A 21,480-nucleotide genomic window follows, 5' to 3' on the forward strand; every position below is an offset into this window, starting at 1 on the left:
CCCCCGTTGGGGGACGCGAACGCGATTGATCGTGCAATCGCGAGTACAATCGTGCGACACAAAAGTCCAAAGTACAATCATGTACAGTCCTTACTGAAGTCCGCCGGAGCCGTGAAATCTCCTATGCGGCTCTAATGAAGTTCTCCGTCCCGACAATGGCGCCGGGCCGGCGCGGGCAATTCGATCTAACGAAATTTTAATCTCGGCGAGACTCGAGATTTGAGCCGCCGAGCACAATCAGTTTTCCGCCGCTGCAATATAAGGGCTGTGACGTCACTCGAACAATGTTTCCTCGCAGTTTGCTCCAGTTGGAAACTGAACACCCCCCACTCCCCTGCCGCGACAATCGCGCCGTTAGTCATTTCGAGCGTAATTTTCCGCCGATTCCCCGCGATCATTCTCGCGATTTTCCGAACATGCATCCGTCCAGCTCCGTTTTGCTCAACAGCAAAATTCTGCTCCCAACGAGAACGTTCTCGTCGGACACTTCCCGGATCTTCCCGTCCGCGCGAATTCCTGCAATCGCGCCGCTTGCGGCGCCGCGATTCCCGTTTCTCAAGGCGAGTCCGCCGAAACCGGACTTTGCGATAAATATTTCCACCGTCGCGACGATTTGTCGCTCTCCTCGATGGGGTGGTTTACGTCTAGCCGCGGCCTGCTAATGTCGAAGGAAGTTCCGTCAAGGGTTGCGCAGGGTTGAACCTCGTTCGAGAGCGTCCCCGGAGAGCCGCTGACACCGCGACGTCTCATTGTTATGTCACCGTTGTCGCGCGCCGTGGAGGAGCGCGTTCTCGACACCTGATGATCTCGAGTCTCTCCTCTCTCTCTCCCTTCTTCTCCCTCTCGTTCATTCTTCTTTTCTCCGGTAAGTTGCGCAAACTCGCGACTTCGCCGCGTCGAGCATCTTTCTTCGACCCTTTCGTCTCGGCCTTTCTCGTCCCGTCGCCGTTATCGTTTCCGTGAGAGCGAAACATATCCGACGAGAAGAAAGATAAAACGGCCGTATAAAAATCAGATACACAGCAGCGAACGACTGTGGAAGTCGAGCACTCGCTGGTGGAAACCGCGGCGATGTCTGTCGCGCAAAGTGCTACCGTTAGAGAGAGAGAGAGAGAGAGAGAGAGAGAGAGAGAGAGGGGGGAAAGAGAAAGAGAGAATTTTTCACGGCAGCACGCGGATACGACGCGCATTATTGCTGCCGGATCTTTGCCTCTTCAGCCCTCGCCTGACGGAATGTCGCGGTGATTCATGTTTCTCTGTTTGTCCATGAGATTTGGCCGCGACTGGGGAATTTAGAGAGAACACAACGGCGCCTCCTTCAGAGACACCACGTGTGCTCTTCGTATCGCGTCGGACGGCTGCGATTTTCGTGAAACTGAAAATAACGCCGTCTGTATGTAACGTCAACTGTTTAACAGTTGGCATATTGAATCGTTGGCGTCCGTCGGTTACCTTTGTATCGTAGTTTCAATTATACGCGAAAGATCAAGCTTGTTTTTCACAAAACAAGAGACAATTATCCTGTGACATTTTTTGCGTCCTGTGAATAATATTAGGCTACCCGAGTCATATTCTTGCTGCGAATGACTCAAATATTGAATAACGCGCAGTCTGTCTGATTACAACGAGTTAATTGCGCGCGAAAGAACGCAACTATCTGGACGGACAGTCGGTATCGCGGTCGTTGTCCTTAGACGTTCCCCAACAGTAAACCGTGCGCTGATGGGCGAAGGAGAATGGGCGTCTCGCCGTGAATTCGGCATGAAGCTTCGCTCACCAAGCTATTCAGCATCCGCTGGCCACCTTCGGCTATGGTTACGGCCTTGGAGAGAAATTTATGTTTCAGACAGGCCGGCTCTCCCATTTTTCGGAGGTCCTCTCGGACGATTTAACGAGCGACGTTAACCCCGCGCACATAAATTTCTCATAACCCCGATCCCGCGTAGATACCAGCCCATCGATCCCGTCGTCGTCGTCATTTATCAGAATTTTCAGCGTCCGACGTGCAAAGCCGCGCTCGCGTATCCCGTTTCGCCGCGTGACCCGCGGCATTGTCGCATTTCATCGCGGCGGAGTCGAACGATGGGTGTCGAGAGAAAAATAAGAGACCAAAAGTGGTCTCTCCGGCCACTCCGGCTGCTCGCGTTCCTCTTCTGCTTCTCGCCTCACTTCTGTCATACTTTTACGTGGCTCGCCGAAAGCGTCGTGTCGACGCGATCGGATAAGAAGCGATCACGAAAAGCCGCGAGGAAGCGCGGCATATCGCACGCTAGCATGAGAGGGGCAGGGGGAAAAGTAGCACACAGTTATCGAATAAGGTGAGAAATATTGCGGAGATGCGACGTTGAAAAACTGGAAGAGCTACCGTCTCGCCTTTTTCCTCGTCGTCGTCGTCGATGGGGGTCGATTGGCTTTGTCTCGCGGAAACTCGCAAGCCAGCTCACCAAGACGCCGTTTATCGATTTTCCGGCTGCGAGCATTCTTGAAAGTGCGACGGTAATACGTCGCAAACTCGCGCGGAGTGCGCGCGGAAATTGACAAACAGACCTTATGGAAGCCGGCTGGCCGGTCGCTCGCGAGATCGACGACGATCGGAGAAGCGCAGGATCGTGACAACGAAAGCGTCTCGCTTCGAGGGAGAAAGAGAGAGAGAGAGAGAGAGAGAGAGAGAGAGAGAGAGAGAGAGAGAGAGGCAACGTAATGAAAATCATCATCGCGCAACGCGACGTCGCACAGTGGGGCCAGATGACATTTTTTGGTTGAAAATTCTCTAGAGACCTGAATTTCCAACCGATCAGCGACACCAATGGATGAGGTTGATTCTGAATAAATTCCGAAGAGATCTATCTTATCAATATTTAAAAAAAAATTTTTTTTCTCGAATTACTAGCCCCAAAAGAGGAAAAATTATCGTCAAACGCGAGAAACTTGTGAAATACTCATTATTCGACATTTATTTCTATCTAATAGCGTATTCAGCGGATTGAAACTATGAAACCAATCAACAGACAGACCTCGAGATTTATCGATCTTGAAGCAGAAACTCATTAACCCAAAACTCATATGCTCAAAATACGAAAACATCAAATATAGACCCGTTAAGCACAAAACCGAGGGATTTGAGTCTTAAGCCCATCAACCTAGGAATCTATCAATCCGAGAACTTTTTAGCTTGTAGATGCATGAAGCCGTATATATTACACTGAGAGAAAAGTACATGATATTTGGAACTATAATGATATAGTAACTAAATTATAGTCCGAAATATCATATTTATAGTAAGTCATAGAGACAGTTATGATAATATCGGTAATAATTACGATATAGTATAACCAACTGTATAATATTTTTACTAAGAATTATAGTAAGCTAAACTAAAATTATTGTATGGGTACAAATCCATAAAATGGTAGGTGAAGTAACTCTTTTATATAGTCAATATTACCAGAATATTTGCTAAATGATGACAGATGTAACTATATGAATATTAAATCTCACTATATCAGTGAATGAGAAACTACCATATATGTGGTAAAAGTAACTGAACAATTATTTAAGACAATCATTGACTATATATTTGTGTTTATTCTACTATATTTTGCAGGTTTCACGAACTATAAAAAATATGATTGACGCCAAAATGAACTATAAAATATAGTGAGATTATAGTTAATTCAACTATATTTTTCTATCAGTGTAAGAACCCCAAATAGTCCAGGAACCCAATCTAGCCGTAGCTCGAGAACCTAATAATACTCGACGTTGAATATTCAGCTATAAAACATTAAGTTCGAGCCTCGAAACTTTTAAGACAAATCCCAAACCCATGAACCCTGAAGCGATAATTTTTTCAAAATTTCGGCTAGACAGATCTCTTTGGAATTTATTCAGGATCAACCTCATCCATTGGTGTCGATGATCGGTTGGAAATTCAGGTCTCTAGAGAATTTTCAACCAAAGAATGTTATCTATCCTCATTGTGTGCGTTGGCACCATGAAACCGCGTTTCAATGGGACGTCTTCTCGCTCGCGGAAAAAATCCTCCGAACTTCTCACAATGCGCTCGGTGCGATTTGTCCTGTATAACCGGGGCGGCTTCTGACGACGGCGGAGGAGCGGTAATTCCGCAAACGAGGTTTCATGGTAACCCCTATTACATATTGTGCGACGCTTATTACGACACTCGCCATTATCACGGAAACCTCATTTATTTCGAGCCGAAAGCCAACTCGTCATTCGCAGCAGGGGCGAGAGGGAGAAGGGAAGAGACGGAGGCTATTTCGGTGTAAGAGCTGTAATATTGCAGGCGAAACTATTTCAATAACAGAGCCACCCCCGCGTTTTCCGCCAGAAACGCGGCAGCATCCTCGCAATACCGCGCCTATCCTCTCGCAAACTTGATCGCTTCGACTGGCATGGAGCAAAAGGAAAAAAGATCTCGTAACTTATAGGAAACGACAATCCAAATAATTGAATCCCCCCGTTCCCCCCGCCGAACGAAGATTCCACATTCCGGGGGAAAGAGGGGATATTACTTTCCACTTTCAGCGATTAGTTGAGATTCGAGGCGACGGGGTGGTGATCGGTTGGGCTTACGCAATTACCCTCTTCTCGTAACTCATGCGGTAATTGCCGCGTACTCGTTACACCGGTCATAATTAGCGCGTGAAGACACGCTCTCGTGAATAGCGTCGGCGCGAAAGATAAGCGCGAGGCTGCGTCGTAGTTTCTTTCTCTCACTCCCTCTCTCTTTCTTTTATCCGCGAGAGCGTAGCCGGAGATCGTTGAAAGGGTGTTTGCGTGTTAAAATTAAAAGCTCCATTATAACGTAACCATTATGACGTTTCGTCTTTTGTTCCTCCTCCCCCCCCTCTCTCTCTCTCTCTCTCTCTCTCTCTCTCTCTCTCGCGATCCACGTGTTAACAATGGAATGCGTTAACGCTCCGTGTAAATGCGCGCCTTCGCGAGAGCGACGACGGCAGCGGCACGTGACGTTATTTCCGCCTAGTTTGACTCTTTGAACGAATCTCCAACACTGTGCGGCCGCGATCGGGGATAGTATAATTACAGTCTAATTGGGTTCTCATCGCCAAATCGGATAGCTCGTTTCCTGGGTAATCGCAAAAGTGCGCTCCGGCTGTCCGCCTCGTAAAAAGTACAATTACGTTAAGAGATTTTGCACGGTTTCAGCTCGGGCGGTTTAAAATCCGTGCCGAGCCGGTCGATCGATCGCGCGCGCGCCTCGCTTTGTTCCCGCGAATGTTCGCGCGAGTTGTATCGCGACGAGAGACGAGAGTCAATTTTATTACACGGCGATTTCGCGCGATGATTACAACGCGCATGTTAATACGTTGCGATGGCCCGGTTCTCGCTTTTATTATCATGCATTTCTCCCGCGCGCTCTCGGCGCGTGCCCCCGCCCGGCCTGTTTACATGTTTTATATTCGTGATACGCGCTTCTCCGATATTATACTCTCTCTCTCTCTCTCTTCGCTTTTTCCATTCGCCCGTCCTTCCGGATCGCGCGCGGTGTCCGACAGGACGGGACTGATTCACGGCATGCAAAGTGAATTCCATTCCGTCTTCCTTTATTTTCCCACCGCTCGAATACACGTCCTAGAATACTGCAGGTTACTCGAAACCGGTTACGACATAACGCGCTTTCGCACTACTTGTGCCGCATTCCGTCTCTTGTTATACACGGTGGTCAGAATGCTCGTAAATAAGCTCGGCGCGATATGTTTAAACAATACGACAGACTTCGCGCGCGAGCTTGAGCGATGACTCACCGCACGGCAATAATAGCAGGCGCACGAAAATCCCTTCGCGTCGCCCTTTATGGGCGGCGAATGTGTGGTGGTCCACTCGTCGGCCGAGTAAACGCTCTCGCACTTTCGTCGTCAATTTCGCGATCGAACATGACAATGACGGTTGCGATTACGATCGCTCGGGGAAAATTCGAGGGAAAGATCGGGAGCCAAAAGCGCACCCACGCACGCTTGGCGTGCGTGGTCGGGTCGCGTTAAAGCGCGAGTTTCAATAAACTTTATGTGTCACACATCTCGCCGATAATTATGTTAAATTTAACGCATTTGGAAAAAGAGTCGAAATTTCTGCAGATTTACGTGGGTTTCGATAGATGCCAGATGTATTATCTAGATTTGACTTCTCTTTCGAGATTTCTTGCCTCTGAAAAAGATCCGGAACGTCTTGTATATATTAATGCTTAGCTTCTGACGTTCACAAAAGGCATTTTTAGCATAACATTTTTCTCCCAACTCTGATGGATGCGCAACTTTCTAGTACTGCCGTCCCCGACAGGAATCATTCTTATTCCTTTCTCGTCGTCGCTCCACTTTCGCAGAAATTTACATATCGAAGTACGCATCCACCAACGATTGTCAAAAAATATTCTTTTTCCATATTGCAGCGACACTTTTATTATGTATAACTCGCGCAGGGGAGCACGTAATACGTAATCAACGATTACAGTCGCTGGCGGAGAACTCTCGAGCCGATCGAGGCGGGGGTTGCGCTGATAATCGCGAGAGGACGAGTTCGCGACAGATCGATATCTTCGTATTTTCGCCGCGAGTCGCGAGTTGCGTGTTATTCGGCTCACTCTGTAGATGCGCGCTTCGTACGCAGCCACGCTGCTCGCGCTCGTGTGCGACTCGTGTGTGCACAGGCTTAGATGCGGCGTCCTCGATAATCACGGTAATATCACGGCGCGAGCGATAATGGCTCCGCGGCCACTCGAGTGGCTACCACGCGATAGTCGATTTTAATGAAGAGCAGTCTCGCGTGCGGCAGATTAGGTGTCTCGCGATTCTAATCGCTTTTAATGCGCCGGCGTCGCAGGAATTTGTTACGGTCGCGCCGGCACCCAGAAACGGAAGTACTCGCGGAATACCGCGGGCAGGTGCGCGACGCTAACCGGAGATACCGCCGGTGGACAAATTTAGTGGGAAATTCAGAGGGAAGTCGCAGCGACGACGTCGAGAATCTCTCCTGATCCTTCCTCTCTCTCTCACTCGCATGGGAATTTCTCTCGGGGGGGGGGGGGGGAATTTCTTCCCTGACACAGCGTAGATTCCGATTGGGATGTCCAAGTTCGTCGACTAAAATTAGTCGCTCGATCGTGGGACCAACGACGAATTCTATTCTCATTTGAAATATAAACTCTGTAAAATTGAAAAATTCCGGGAATGTTTGCGCTTTCTCGTAGTCGGCAGTTGTAGTATATTTTTAGGCATCAAACGGAGACGGATACTATATTTCTATACCAGTTAATGCGACGAACGAACTGAAAACCTAAAAGAAGGAAAAAAATTGAAATGAGGACGGAAGAAAATATCGGGGGAAACTCTCTTTGGCAAATATTTGAAACTTTGAAGACACTCGGAAAACTTTCCCCGTAGAATCGCGCATTTGGAACGTTGCCCGCATGGAAAATGTTCTGGGCCTCTAATTTCCGGAAGTGAACTCGGTTGATACGAGCCAGAAATTGCGTTTCCCTCGGCGAAAATGCGCGCTCGGTGCGTTTGTAATGTCGCGTTAATTCGACCGGCCCTTTCTCTCTCTCTCTCTCTCTCTCTCTCTCCCTCCCGGCATGTCCGTTGAAAAACGAATCTAATTAAAGTCCCCCGACAAAAGGAGATTTTCCATCGGTCCGGATCCTCTCGTATTTTCGGCCGTCGGGGCTCTGTAGCTTCCACGTCGGCATTATAAGCATCTCTCCCTTCGCTGGCTCGAGGAACATTTTGCGGCGTGAAACGCGGCTTGCCCTCCGCCTCGCAATTCTTCGCGGCCGCTCCGACGTTTTCGTTTCCGAGGAGACGCGTGACCTTTCCGGAACGTTCCCTTTCCCTCCCCCTCGTGCGATACAACGCGAAACGCGTGCGTTGTTCATGTCCACGGGGAAAAATGTATCTTCCGCCGGGTTACGGCTCCGCCGTCACTCCGACACACTCTCCATCTTCCGGCCTGGCGGAAATTTACACCCCGAAAAATGGAGAGAGAAAAGCGGTGAGCCGCGCCGCGCCGCTGCTCACCGCTTTTCTCTCTCCGCGCGTGCTGCTGACACGACAGAGAGAGAAAGAGAGAGAGAGAGAGAGAGAGAGAGAGAGAGAGAGAGACAGAGAGACAGACGCGAAGAAGAACACGCGTTCTCCCTCCGGAGGGAGCACAAACACAAGGTGCTCTTCCTCTCGACGGAAAGTTTCTTCGTCCGCCGGCGCGGCGAGACGAACATTGTCGCGTGCACGCGCGGGTCATTGATTTCGCGAAACGGCTGCTTTGCGGAGGAGAAACACACAGAGAGAGAGAGAGAGAGAGAGAGAGAGAGAGAGAGAGAGAGAGAGAGAGTAGGGGAAGAGAACATGCGCTCGCGAACGACGTTCCGCGACTTGTACTGATTCCCCATCTGCGGGAGGAGTCTCGACCTCTTGACCTCCCATCGCGCGGCGCGTCGGCGGCATCGCGAGCCTCATAAATAATCAGCCGGGAGAGGACACAAGCAGCGGCGTATTTCTTCCGCGATCGCCGCGATCGCCGCGGCGGGATGAATTCCGCGCGCTGCAGTATTCCGAGAAGCGGAAGCGACGTTGCGTCTCGTCGCTCGAGCGATGGCGGATCTAACGCGGAAATGAGATCGCTGCTGGCTCGGGGATCCGCGATCGCCTTGTTATGGGTGCCCCTCTCTGTCTCCCTATCTCATCCCTCCTCTTTCTCTCTCTCTCTCTCTCTCTCTCTCTCTCTCTCCCCTTCTCTCTGGTCTCGTCTCGGAAAATATTCCGCACACGCGGCGTCCCGGGACGCGGATCCGGGTCTTTGCATCCGAATGTCCGTATTAAGCGCGCACGTGCAAATTGATATATTTACGGCTCGCGTTTTACCGCGGTTTCTCACCCCCCGCCATCCCTCCCTCGCTCGTTCGCTCGTTTGCTCGTCGTCTTACCCGGATACCACCCTCGGATCTCTCGGCAACCGAGTGCGGTGAAACAGTCGGCGGTCTTCGACGCCCCCGCGTGCGGTTCTCATCGGCTATCAAGGGGGATGAAGATATTGAAAATGAATAAATAAACGAACAAGTAACGATCGGCGGGAAACTGACAAGTGATAAGCTCCAATATCCTGACATTTCTTTCACGAAAACACCTTGATATTCCCGATAAGCGCTCCTTAATTTTTAATGCGCAAACTCCTCGACAACTAACTATGTAATGTTCGTTGAGATCTCGTAAGGGTCGAAAAATGGCGCGAGTTTCTTAATTCGGCAAATTCGAGCGGAGCTCGCAGACTCCCTGATATTTCGCGGTATCGGCGCAGGATTAACTGCGTTCTTCGAGCTTCGAGCGACAGCGACGAGGGGAGGAAGGGGCGGCAGGGAAATGCGCGATTCGCGAAGAATTCGCCGAGAGTTTCGACGCTGTTCTTAGCCGAGAGGTTCTTTAAAAACCCCAAGAGGCCGGGGGCGAGGGAGGGGGGCTGGAGGCCCTTCAAGCCGCGGAAAACCAATGTCGCGCACGTGCTGCGTCCTCGAACGCGTACGTGGATTATTATTATCCGCGCGTCCTTTGCGGGCGCATTCTGCGGGGAAATCTCGTCGTATTTGTCGCGGGACTACTTTGTGCACCGATGCGAGGTGCCTCCTCGCGGGGGGCGGGGGGGGGGAGGGGGAGGCGTTTCCGCGTCATGTCGCGTCTCGCACGAAATTCCATGACGCGCGTCTCGTCGCTCCTTACAATTCCCCGCCTCTCGTTTTTTCTTTCTCTCTTTCTCATTTCTTTCGCGCGGAAGTATCGTTCTTTTTTCGTCTTCACGGCGCGAGAGTCGCGGAAGAACAGGAACGGGTTGCGCAAATGGCGCCGGATTATGAACGCGCCGTTGCGACCCCCTGTTTTATTTTCCCGGGCGACTTATCTCGGACGAGAACGCGCTCCAGCGATAGGGACGGTTGGGGGCAGCGGGGGAGGTGGCGATAGTTACGTCTGTGCAAGAAGCGGGAGGGCATCTTCTGGTCGTTCACCGTGAAGCTTTCAACGAGAGCCGGGCCACTGGATGTAGCGATTTTTGCAGAAATCGCGGCTAAACTTTCGGAAACTACCCACGTCTTATTGTCGTGAACTCCGGTGAAAGTACTTGGAATGATCTCGAATGAATGCCTATAAATGGATTTTTGCCGACAAACAAGTTTAATGCACCAGGAAACTCTAAATAGCGTTACATATCGCTGATATTATAGCCCCCTGTCCCCCTCCCGGAGATAAGTCAACGTACTCTTTTTTTATTCAGTCACCGCTGTCACCCAATTTCTTGTTTTACGTGAATGATAACGATACATGATGTAATTTGAATACTTTTGGCACGAGTGACCCCAAAAATAAGCAGAGGAAGAATCGCTTGTTTTCTGGACCTTGAATTCGGAGCCAAATTGAAACCAAAAGATGAAAAAGATTTTTAAAATATATCATTACCATTATAGCCCGTGTCAAAATGAAGGCAGTGAAGCCAAGTTTGGAAAAATAATGACTGTACAAAAAAGAAATGATCGAAAATGGAACTGTTTTCAACTTGTAATCATGCTTAAGAAAAAAATGAATAAAATAAAATATAACTGTGTTCGAGGTAGGGGCGAAAACTACATGTTTACTGTGTATTATGTAAAAGTTTCGAGTTATTCGGTTCAGTAATTTTTGCGTAATCGTGTCGAGAGTTTAAGAAAATGGTGTTTCCAGATAAACGCGTTTGAAGTTTTATATACACTTTCCATATATAATAGATGGTAACAAATTTATTTTATACTTTGAACATTAATGAATATACCGTGAACATTTCAAGTCCATTGATCCCAGCGTTTCTGTTAACAAGAAATTCGTAAAAATAATCTTGAAAAGCCTTGCCTGCCCCGCATGTAATTCCCCCCTTAATATACGGCTCGTGTACGAAGCGACGCGCACGTTGCGATGATTTCTCCCCTTGGTTCGGCGCAGCGAGGCCGCTACACGTAACGGCGCTCCAATAATAGCTCGGCAATCCGCCGGCCGCCGCGAGGAGAGGAAGATTTTCCGCTTGCAGATCGGCCGACTCGCTGCGACGCGCCCCCAGCTTCGCCTTGTTGCGAACACTCGAAGAAATGACATCCGCGAGCGTCGGCGGAGGGTTGGAAAAAAGGATTTAAAAGGAGGAGGGGGTTTGATCAATTGAATTGGTCCCCGGCGCGTGCACTCGGATTGATTAGTCGGAGATCGCGTCCCGATGACCGGCAGAACTTGAAGTGTTATCTTTTCCTGGCCGCCGTTCGCTGTGTGCGCTTTTGAGTCGATTTTTCAGCGGTACGTGTATTTGTTGTACATCACAATCGATTGCACAGACAGAATTTTGTACAACGAGGGTTGCTAGAGAATTCTGCAGCCGCGCGGGACGTATCGACGTTTTGCCTTAATTTATTATCCTTCCGTCTCCCACACGTGCTATTTATATTTCAGGAGAATTGAAAAGCCGAGTATTAAAGCATGCATCGTGTGTCCCTCGGCAGAGTAAATTCTTCCGACGGTCTATTCCCGTTTCGCAAAAAAAACAAAAGTATGATAAAATTGAAGACAATTTATTATATGAGGAATTCCACGTAGCATTCTCTCCGTGCAGATCAGACACGAAGAAGAGACCAGGGACGAAGGAAGGGAAACGCATCAATTATCGTATTCAAAATACGAAGAAGAAAGTAACTTCTCATCCCTGAGCGCATTCGCTCTCATGAAACAGAAGCTCGTAGCTCAGATTGCCTTCTTCCATGGTCATCCTCGAGAACCTCGCGACCTTGCCTTACTCAGGGCGCGTATTCGGCCAGGGAATCTGATCACCGCGAACCGCCCTGTCCTGATTTCGTGAAGTCGCGTCGCGAAAGACGATGAGGCGCACGGAATTCATGGATGACGGCAACGTCATCCGAAGAATTCCTTCGCGGTCGTCCCTCGGCAAGACCTCCTCGTCGTGTGGAGGACAGAAGAGTCGAGGCGCGTCGGCGAAGCCGGTATTCCAGCGAGAGGCTCGCCGTTCTCTCGGCGTTTGCGAGGAAGCCTGATGATCCGGGCTCGCGACGCGACTGCTAGTCTGGTCTCGCGTTACGTCGAGCCCTCATTTAACTCGCCCTCTGATCGAGAGAGAGAGGACTCTTTGTTCGCGAGTATCGTGATAGCTCGCGTTTTTTGAACGTCTTCTCGGCGAGCCCGAAGAAGAATATCGAGCGACGCATGGAGAAAGATGTTCGGTCGGATGAGCGAGTTTTCTGCGGTGAAATGTGAACGACTTCGGGATTCTGCTTAAAAATACCAGAATTCTGCTCAAATAGAAATCTTGCTACATGATTTCGATTGAATTCCAGCAACTTCAACCGGACTTGTTCGGAATTGTTGATATTTCATTAGAAAATTGTTTTCACTCAAACCAAACACATTTTCATTCGCGTGGATTAAAATTTTGAGACTGACATTTTTATTTCTGGGAGAGTCGAAATTTTTCTGACAATAACATCGTCATTTTCTCACGTTATTTTTCTCTCGAAATTAATATTATTTTTTCCTTCGGATAATTATTTTGATATTCGCCTCGTTGTCTCGGTTCATCGCGCTAAATCTCGCGTAGGACGCGAAAAACCGTCGCAGCGCAGATTTCACCTCGTGAATTAATCACTATGTGGGAAGGGGGAGAAAGAGAGAGAGAGAGAGAGAGAGAGAGAGAGAGAGAGAGAGCATCTCTGGAAACCGCGAAGTGAATTTCCGGTCGACTTCAAAATGCACGCGTTGTGCCTTCCCTCGGGAGATCACACGTGGCGTGGCGTTCGCTCATTTTCGAGCGCAAAGCGTCAATAATTACGGCGGACGTGTGACTGGAAAAAAAATTGGAGCGGGTCCTCTCTTTTCCCTTCTCTCTCGCGCAACATAACCGCGCCAATAAAACGCACGCCGGATATATCAAGCGTATTATTACGGAGGGTGCTATTAATTTCATCGTGTTGACGTTTTTTCATGACCAACACGCGCGCGACAACTCGAGTGTTTGATAATACTTTTTCGTTCCCCCAGCCCTTGCTCGAACGAACAAAATCCTTTGTTTTTAATTAATTCCCGCGTTCCAACTGCAAGCAAGCAAAACTGATTTTCGTCAGTTGCGTTTTTTTTTGAAATTTGGTTTTCCCGAGCGTGCGGAAGAGACCGACATTTTACGCGCAAATTATGACGTGATGATTAAATGAGGTTAAGATATCAATGAAAAGCCGAGTTCACACATTCGTGCAGAGGGGGAAAGAGGGGAGAAAGTGAAATTATCCGAGAAGTGAAGAAATTAATGCAGCAGCAGCGCGGTTTTTACCGCGCGTTGTAATTTGCGGTCGGAATGTTATTACGATTATTCGCGATAATTCTCGTGCACGCGTGTCGCTGCCGTACCGTACCGTAGCGAATCGGCGAACTTGGCGCTGCTTATCGCGAATAAAACGCGGCAGTCCCGTGATAAATGCGACGCGCTGCATTATATCAATTAGTGTCACGCGCAGACGTTTCGGCCGCGGAAAAAGTGTGCAACGATTCGTCGCTCGCTCGCGAGCACTCTGCAAATCCCACGTTCGTGCCGCCGATGAGCGTCGGATCGTAAAAAAGAAAAGAAGGGAAGAACGATCAAAGTCCTTGATCAATCCGAAGAGAGAGAGAGAGAGAGAGTGTCGCGAATCGCGCGAGACGAGACGAGACGAATGAGAAAGGAGAAAACGACACGGTCCGGAATTAATCGTCCGCGATGAAGACACAACTGCGGCCGCGGCGGGAGGTGCTTTCCTGCGAATTGATTATCGGCTCGGTTATTAATTGATTATTATCCGTGCATTGTTTTCGCATGAGACGCGACAACGGGGGGAACAATGTCGGCGGAAACGGACGTTTACGGCCGGAGCGAACCCGATAATCTCGCGTCTCGTCTCGGCACTAATTTCCATCGAAATCGCAACTACTAATGGGCGGAGGAGGGGAGAGGTGGGAAGAGGAGGGGGAGGGGGAGAGGAAGGCAGCATGAATCTGCACGGTAATAAGGAAAGCAATCTCTTCATTACTCCGCCCGTCGTTCCCACCTCCTCGGCTGCCATTAATTTCCTGCCATTATCGTGCCGAACAACATCTTATCCAGACGGTTAGCCAACAACCTGATCGGCGTGCGACAAACTCGATTATCCTAAACACGCCTCACACGCGAGACTTTCCGCGTCGCAGCGACTCCAATGCCGTAGCGGTAGCGTTCCGCGCGCTCTTCCTCGATCGTGCAGTCTCGGACAGTCGATTCTTCGTCTCTGTCGTGCTTCTAATCGTATTTTATTCGACCGCAGAAATATGCGTCCGGTCGCTCGTACAGCACACACAGCAAAAGTTATTAGGAGATTTATACGTAACGATGTATCGACATTCTGTCCTCGTTTGTCATCTTGCCGTTGCTCATGTTTCGGAAGCTGAAATCTATTGCCCATTAAAAATTATCTACTGCCTATTAAACTAGAGATATCTTTATCTCTCTAGTTTAATCTTCCATTCAGCTGGAATCTTTGTCTTTGCTTGTCAAACCGACATCCGTCGAAGGGAACATTTTGGTATCCCATCTATATAATTATATTTCTTATACAATCTCTGAAATACAATTTAATCCTTTAACTGCTGAGATATTAAATGACCCCCCTTTGCTGAGTTATTTTTACAATTGTAAAATATTTTATAATTTGCTGATGATCCAGATTTTCACAAATTCACATTTCTAAATTTAAAAAAAATACCACACGCAATACCACACACATTGAAAGTCCAAACCGAGTAAACTCGATCGTAGCAAAGCCGCCATCTTTTTCCACACTCGAGTTATCTCGATCGTAGCAGTTAAAGGGTTAATTACATCTGAAATGAAAATTCACCATTAATCAACAAATCCGCCATCTATCGTAAATTACTACATTCCTTGGTAAAATAAAAATTTTACCTCCACGGTCCATTCCTGTACCGCTCGAAAAAAACATGGTGAAATAAAAAAGAACATCAGAAGAAAAAAAACTATATGATATTCTTTCCGTGTAATCGTAATCACTCGGTGTATTATTATTACCATCGTTACCGCGTCTCCGGCATATTGACGTCACTGTTGTGAATATTTTCCAACGACGGCGTTTTTAGCAGCGGATCATGTTCTCGGCGGCTAAAAACGTTAATTACTCATTTTGTATGTCAGATGGACCAAATGTGATCAGTTTACAGACCAACCGTTGTGTGGAAATCGATGTAGTTCGTCGAGTCCGCGTATACCTACCAGTGTAGGTTAAGCAACGTTCCACTCCGTATCCCCCCGAAAGTGGTGACCAGGCAACTTGCTGTTTGTGTGGAGGAGAGAGAGAGAGAGGAGAACTTTTACCTTGCTGCGCGCGCAGCGAGCCAAGAACCATCGCGCGCGGTCGGGTTCCCCCCCTCGCGGTTTTTATACAACTCCCTCCGTGGAAACGCGCGTGCGTGTTGTTTTCAATTTCCTCCTTCTCTCGTCCTCTTGCACCGTTCGTTTGTTCTCCTTTGAGGATATGATATACACTGCGTCTTCTGCCTCTCATGAGAAGATGCGGTTATCTCTCAAAGGTAGAGAAAATGGCACAATTCCTCCACCCCGCTGCAGGGAGAAGAGGCCGACGCCTTTTCTCATTATCCTGTTGTGGGACTAAGAGGTGCCAACATTTTTTTCCTTCCCTTTCGTTCGATAATTTATTCCGGGCTGCTTATTAGTTCTCGCGGCGTGAAATTTATGTTGTGTTGTCGTCGGAGTTGAACACGATTTTAGCTCCTTGCACTCTGCAGATTTTGACGTGACTTTGCTCATAAGCTTTGAAATTCAGCGAAAAGATCGCGTTTCTCGATATTGGCTAATTAGAGTGTGTAATTTCGCGAATACAATTTAATGCAGCTTGACGTCACCGACCTGGCACGCGCGGAACACAATGCGAAGATTCTCAGAGCCAATCGGGATGGACACTCGGAGGGTTGTTAATCTCAAACTCGATCAGAGCGATGTCTTAATTGCTTCTTGCGTCTCACGTCGCGGCGTAGCGATGTCCGACGACCTCGTATTTGCGGTTTTGCGGGGAACGCGAGTACAACGAATAACTTCGCGAAAACGCCACGCGGAAATGTCGGATTTCTCGGCGAGAGGTAGCGGCGGCGTCGCTTCGATCCGCGCACCGCGACGAATAGCTGCGGCTGGCCACCAGAAGCGGTTATTCTCTGGTCGCGATTTCGGGAAAGGACTTCTCTCTCTCTCTCGCTCTCTCTCTCTCTCTCTCTCTCTCTCTCTCTCTCTCTCGCTCTCGCGATATTTTCGTCCGGCGTGGCAACACGCGACTCGTGTCTCGTAAGTAGCCACATTTAGGAGCGCGCGCGCGAGAGCACGCTCGGTCCGCGCAAATGCAACGCGCCAGCTGCTCGGGACGCCTGTGGTCGTCCTCCCGATGTACCGAGTCACTTCGCTTTAATTATACGTCTCCACCACTTGATGGCAAATTGTCCCGTAATTCGGGTCAGCCGGGGGGTATTCGTTCTTTATTGCAATTAATAACGCCTTCAAGCGGCTTTCGCGGCGAGAAACAGCTTCCCGGAACGCGCTTAGCCGAAGCGGGCGTGAGCACGCGATATCCGCGCGCATGGATCTCCGTGGATTGGCTGACTAAGCTGGCCGAGGAATTCAATTAATAAGTAATTAGTTAGATTAGTAAAAGTCATTAGTGAAAGTCAAGCCGTGTGTGCCGGGAGACTTCGCGATATATCCCTCTCGGAGGTCCGTGGCAGCCTGAGTTGAAAATTTTCCGAGGATTCGCACAGGGCGTTCATTTGCGCCCACGGTTGCCAATATATTGTCCACAACTTACTTTTGTTCACTGAGCGGTTTTGCTCGTCCTGCAAAGGAAACTTCTAAACGAAAGGAAATGGACAGTTGTCACTTCCCGGACACACACTTTCTTCCCCTCTCTCCGAGCGGCTTTTCTTGAAATTGCGCGCTGGACGTATTTAGGAGTATTCGGTTTGCTGACATTTCAACCGACGTAGTAACGAGACCGATCGAGTTTTTACATTCCCGAAAGATCATCGTCGTCCGATGCCGACGCTGCCAACGAGGCGCTCGCTCTCGCCGCTGAAATGATTTGCGCTCGTGCAGAGAATTCCTTCGCGCACCTCGCGCCTTCTTCATTCAGCCGTCGATCACTTTTAAGCAAGAACTCGCCTCAAGTGTATCGCGACAAACATGGCGCACGGGCATAACGAATTAACCTCTCGGTGATCTCGAACCGGTCGGGATTGTCGTCCCTCCCGAAATAACCGGGTCGTTACGTCGAAGAATCCTACAAAGAGCCGCCTCCCCTCCTCCCTCCCTCCCTCCCATCGCTATCTTTCTTCCCCCCGTCCTCTCTCCTTGTCTTTCGGTTTCTCTGTGCATCCGGCGGAGGACCTCCCAAGTACCGGACGTAATAAAGTCGTCGCGCCGGGAGATTGCCATTTTTCAGGAATATGTAGATTGACCTTAATTTATTGCGATCGATGAGACGGGTCAGGGGGCAGTTTATAGCTCGTTTAACTTTGCGGACCTTTGCTCGCGGGGCGGGGCTTCTTTGATTGCTCAACTGAGGCGCAATGCAATTATTATATTTTGCGTCGCTGTATTGACAAACGGGGAAAACGAACGGAAAGCGAACGATCGAACGCATCGATCGAAAAGACGCGCCTGCTCGCCTCGCCGAGACATTTTCACCGTCGCGCTCTTCGCGCGCATGCATCTCTTATGATTTATTCTCGGAGCCTGTTCCCGGGACGAGTTATCTCCTTTCGCGGGAGCAGCCGTAACGTTCACCGGTAACATTTACCGCACGCCCGTTGATCCGCTCGATCCGCGGATTTCCGAGGCCGCTGGATTTCTTTTCTGCCCCTCCCCCCCCGCGCTCCCCCCTCCTCTCCCGCTCCCAGGCCCCCGCGAACGCACAGCGTTTGCGGCGCTGTGTTATTTCCCGAGCTGTATCATTCGTTCGGAATTGATGATAATACGACGGCGGGATTTAGAAAGACGCGCGGCACGTACGACGCGGTTGCGCAACGCGAGAGAACGAGAAAACAGGCGGATAATGTCGCAGTGGGATCGTCCTCTCCACATCGCGTACATCAATGTTACTCCGCGCAGTACCGCTCTCTCTAATGTGTATAATAACTGCTAATTTCTGAATAAGCCGGTCTGATGTACCGTTAGCTATATATATATATATATATATATATGAAACGTGGATGAAACGTTTACAAAGCGTTTTGCGCTCGCGCCTCGCCGAGCCGCTGCTACGCAAGAAACCGTCGCGTTTACGCGGCCATAAGATGCGAAAGAAGCGCGAGGGAGTGAGCTAATTCGCGTGTAAATTCGCGGATTTTTACCGTGCCCGAGCTCTGTGATTAGCCATACGAACGTAACTCGTTGCCTGCGCGCATTGATTACAAGCGGTCTCGCTGTGCCGCGGGCTAATTGCGGATTAATAGCGAAAACACGCTAATTTGCTGGAAACACCGTCGTCGCGACCCTTGTGGAGTCGAGTCGTATGTTCCAACATAAATTTATTTATTCTTTTGTTATCCGGTCATTCCGTCGTTTCTCCGTCTTCTTCTCGCAGCTTGTACAGACAAATAGGAATTTGTTCGTGGATTCGCCGCGATTGAGGTCATGGCTTATGTCCAGACAGCGCGACTTAATTGGGCTCTTCAATCGAGGAATCAAGCGGAGGATGGCGGAATAAAAGATTCCTCACGGCGCAGTTCGTTGATCCGCGGCGCGCCGCTCTCCTCCGCGCGATTAGTCCGCGATTAATAATCCGACGATCGCTCCCGATCGTCTTCCGCATCGACTCGTGCAGTCGTCTGCAAGTCGCTCGAAGGAGATACTTCCCGTTGCCGATGTGCATCCACCACACGTCACTCGTAACGCGCATACTTTCTAACGGACGACCTTCGAGGGAACGACACTGCGCTCGCTTCTCTCCGTTCTCTCCGTGGTACGCGCGCGAGCGTGTGCGTGCGCGAAACGCAAAATGTTTCTCATATTTCAGACCTCGGTTGTGACAGCGGCTAGACTGGGGGATCCGAAACGCCGCGTCGGCCGGAGATCCGCGAGTCGGTTTAAATTAGCGAGTCTAGACGCCTCGGAAATATCACGTGGTGGCGAGCGTCGCGCCGCATCCGCCGTCTTCACCGGTTCGAATGTTCGCGCCTCGGCGCGCCGCTCATCGCCGTCGAGGATCGCGTCTGGACGTTTGCAACGCGACTCGACTCAAAGTCTTTGAAAATAAAGCTCCGCGCGCGCGCGCGTGCGAGAGAGAGAGAGAGAGAGAGAGAGAGAGTGCGCTTCCGGCGGAACTGCTGTCGAACGTCATCCGACGCGCAGATGATCTATCTATTGCAAAATTAGAACTATTGGTGTGCTAATTAGTCAGGGTTACGTTAGGTTAGGTTAGGTTAGGTTTGGTTGGGTTGGATTCCGTGACACGACGAGCGAAACGAGAGTAGAGCCTGCGGGAGATCTTTTTCCAGCGAGATGCACGTCTCGACGAGTGCGCGACGGCGCACGCGGTGCGCCAACGCGACCGCCAGCGTTCTGCCCAGAACTGTCATCGTCCGCATTATCCACGATTTATCGCGATTCGGGTATAGAGAGGCGGTGTAGATTTTTTTACAAGTAATTGACGTTGTTACAGCGAAGTTGTCACTTCAGTTAATTGCGGCTTCATTAGCGAACTAATTGCATTTGCTCGTTTTTCTGTTTCAGGTATGTATAAAACTCAAAGTAGACGAGGGAAGTGCGCCGTTCGATTTAGCCAGTCGATCGTGCCGGTCTCCACGTCAACCACGTCACGTGAGTTACATAATGCGCTCGAATTTATCCTCCCGTAAAAAGCAGCCTCTTTGTTGGCGTATTTACACATGTCCGAGTTACGAGAGATGTACTGTGTTTGCGTCATCCTTTCTCTATTTCGCAAATACGCTACTGTTGTGTTGTCCCATATTTACCGCACCCACGATCGTCAACCACCGCTATTCGCAGGATGAAAATGCGTGACTTTCTACGTATCCATTTGAGAAAAGGAGAGGGAAAGGAAGAGAAGGACACGTGCGAAACTAGTAGGCGTCTGGCGAAATTTCGTCTGCCATTCTTCGCAGGTATTTTTATTAGGCTGTAGACGCGATTCAATTGGCATAACGGTTGAATGCAGACGGACAAGAGAGAGAGAGAGAGAGAGGAGAGAGAGAGAGAGAGAAAGAGAGAGAGAGGCCCAAATCGATCGCTGCAATCGTACGTCGGAAATGAGAAATCGCGCGTCTCTTCTTGCGCGAATTGTGTCTGAAATAACCCGGCGACAGCGCGCGAAAGTCGCGATTTCCCGGAATCGCATTTCCCCGGAAGTGCGTCCTTTTTATAGAGCAGCTGATATAGAGCGAGACTATCGGTGTCCATTCTCATCGTATCAACAATGAGACATTTTCAATGCGACGCACGGCAGATCAGTCGCGAAACGTCATCCGAAAGCTCATCCTGATCAGCCGGTGTCTGGGAAAAGGCAAGAGGAGCGAACCGAAACGATGGAAATATTCTTCTTGTCGCAGCGAGCAGCCAGCCCGATTTTCCCGGCGAAGCGAAACGCGATTGAACGAAACAACACCGACCACGCGCGGCAATTACGAACCTCAAGCCGGCTGGCGCGCACGCCGTCGTCCGCGGCGTCACACGGCCGCGTTTGCACGGTCTGATATACAATATGTTTGATAGACAATGAAGTCGCTCGTGTGTCCGCGGCAGCAGGAAAAAACGTGTTTTCCGCGCGGCGGTCGCCGCGTGTGATCGTTAGCATCGCGCCGGTGGAATATGCGCGCGCGCGCGCACGGCAAGTCTGCGCGCGGAGCAACACGTTAATTGGCCGGGAGTTACGGCGAACGTGCCATACGCGACCTCTTCCCGTCCCCGCGCGCGCCGCCGTTCGTGCCGCCGCAAGCCGACATCGCGCGCGCGGCGCGGCGCGGCAGCCGGCTGCCGTCTCGTGCTCGCTAGCATCCGCTCCGGGCGCGTCGCGGCGCTGCGGTCGCATGGCCGCCCTCAGTACTCGCGAGCCTCGCTCGGTGTGTGTTTCGTGGCGTGATCGTCGTCGTCGCCGTCATCGTGACCGTCCCCGTGTCTCGGCCGTGCGCCGTTTGTTGTTTTGCACGTAGCCAGTCCGTGTGCGCGCGTGTCTTCGCAATTAATTCCGTTCGCGAGAATCCGTCCCGGCCCGAGCGACGATCCTCTTCTCTCGTGTCGTGTCATCGACGCTGCTCCTCCGTCGCCGGACGATCCTTCTCTCTCTCTCTCTCTCTCTCTCTCTCTCTCTCTCTCTCTCTGTCTCTCTTTCTCTGTCTA

The 21,480-nt window shown here is 50.0% G+C and overlaps 1 protein-coding gene and 1 long non-coding RNA gene across 9 annotated transcripts in view; both read left to right on the forward strand.

Moving 5' to 3' along the window:
* The window catches only part of LOC105189266 (phosphatase and actin regulator 4), a 354,456-nt gene that overhangs the window by 29,498 nt on the left and 303,478 nt on the right, over positions 1 to 21,480 (forward strand). The window contains exon 1 of one of the 8 annotated variants that reach the window (XM_025300908.1): positions 19,861 to 19,944. The exons of the other annotated variants lie outside the window; for them this stretch is intronic. The gene's annotated coding sequence lies outside the window, so the exon portion shown is untranslated. Of the gene's footprint in view, positions 1 to 19,860; positions 19,945 to 21,480 lie in introns of those variants that run through there. 8 annotated transcript variants of the gene reach the window in all.
* Positions 1,330 to 21,455, forward strand: LOC112589051 (uncharacterized). The gene is made up of 3 exons (XR_003113222.1): positions 1,330 to 1,342; positions 12,282 to 12,284; positions 21,195 to 21,455. It is a non-coding gene; the product is annotated as an uncharacterized LOC112589051 (long non-coding RNA).

Source organism: Harpegnathos saltator, unplaced genomic scaffold, assembly GCF_003227715.2.
Source record: "Harpegnathos saltator strain DR-91 unplaced genomic scaffold, Hsal_v8.6 scaffold39, whole genome shotgun sequence".
Taxonomy (NCBI): Eukaryota; Metazoa; Arthropoda; class Insecta; order Hymenoptera; family Formicidae; genus Harpegnathos; species Harpegnathos saltator.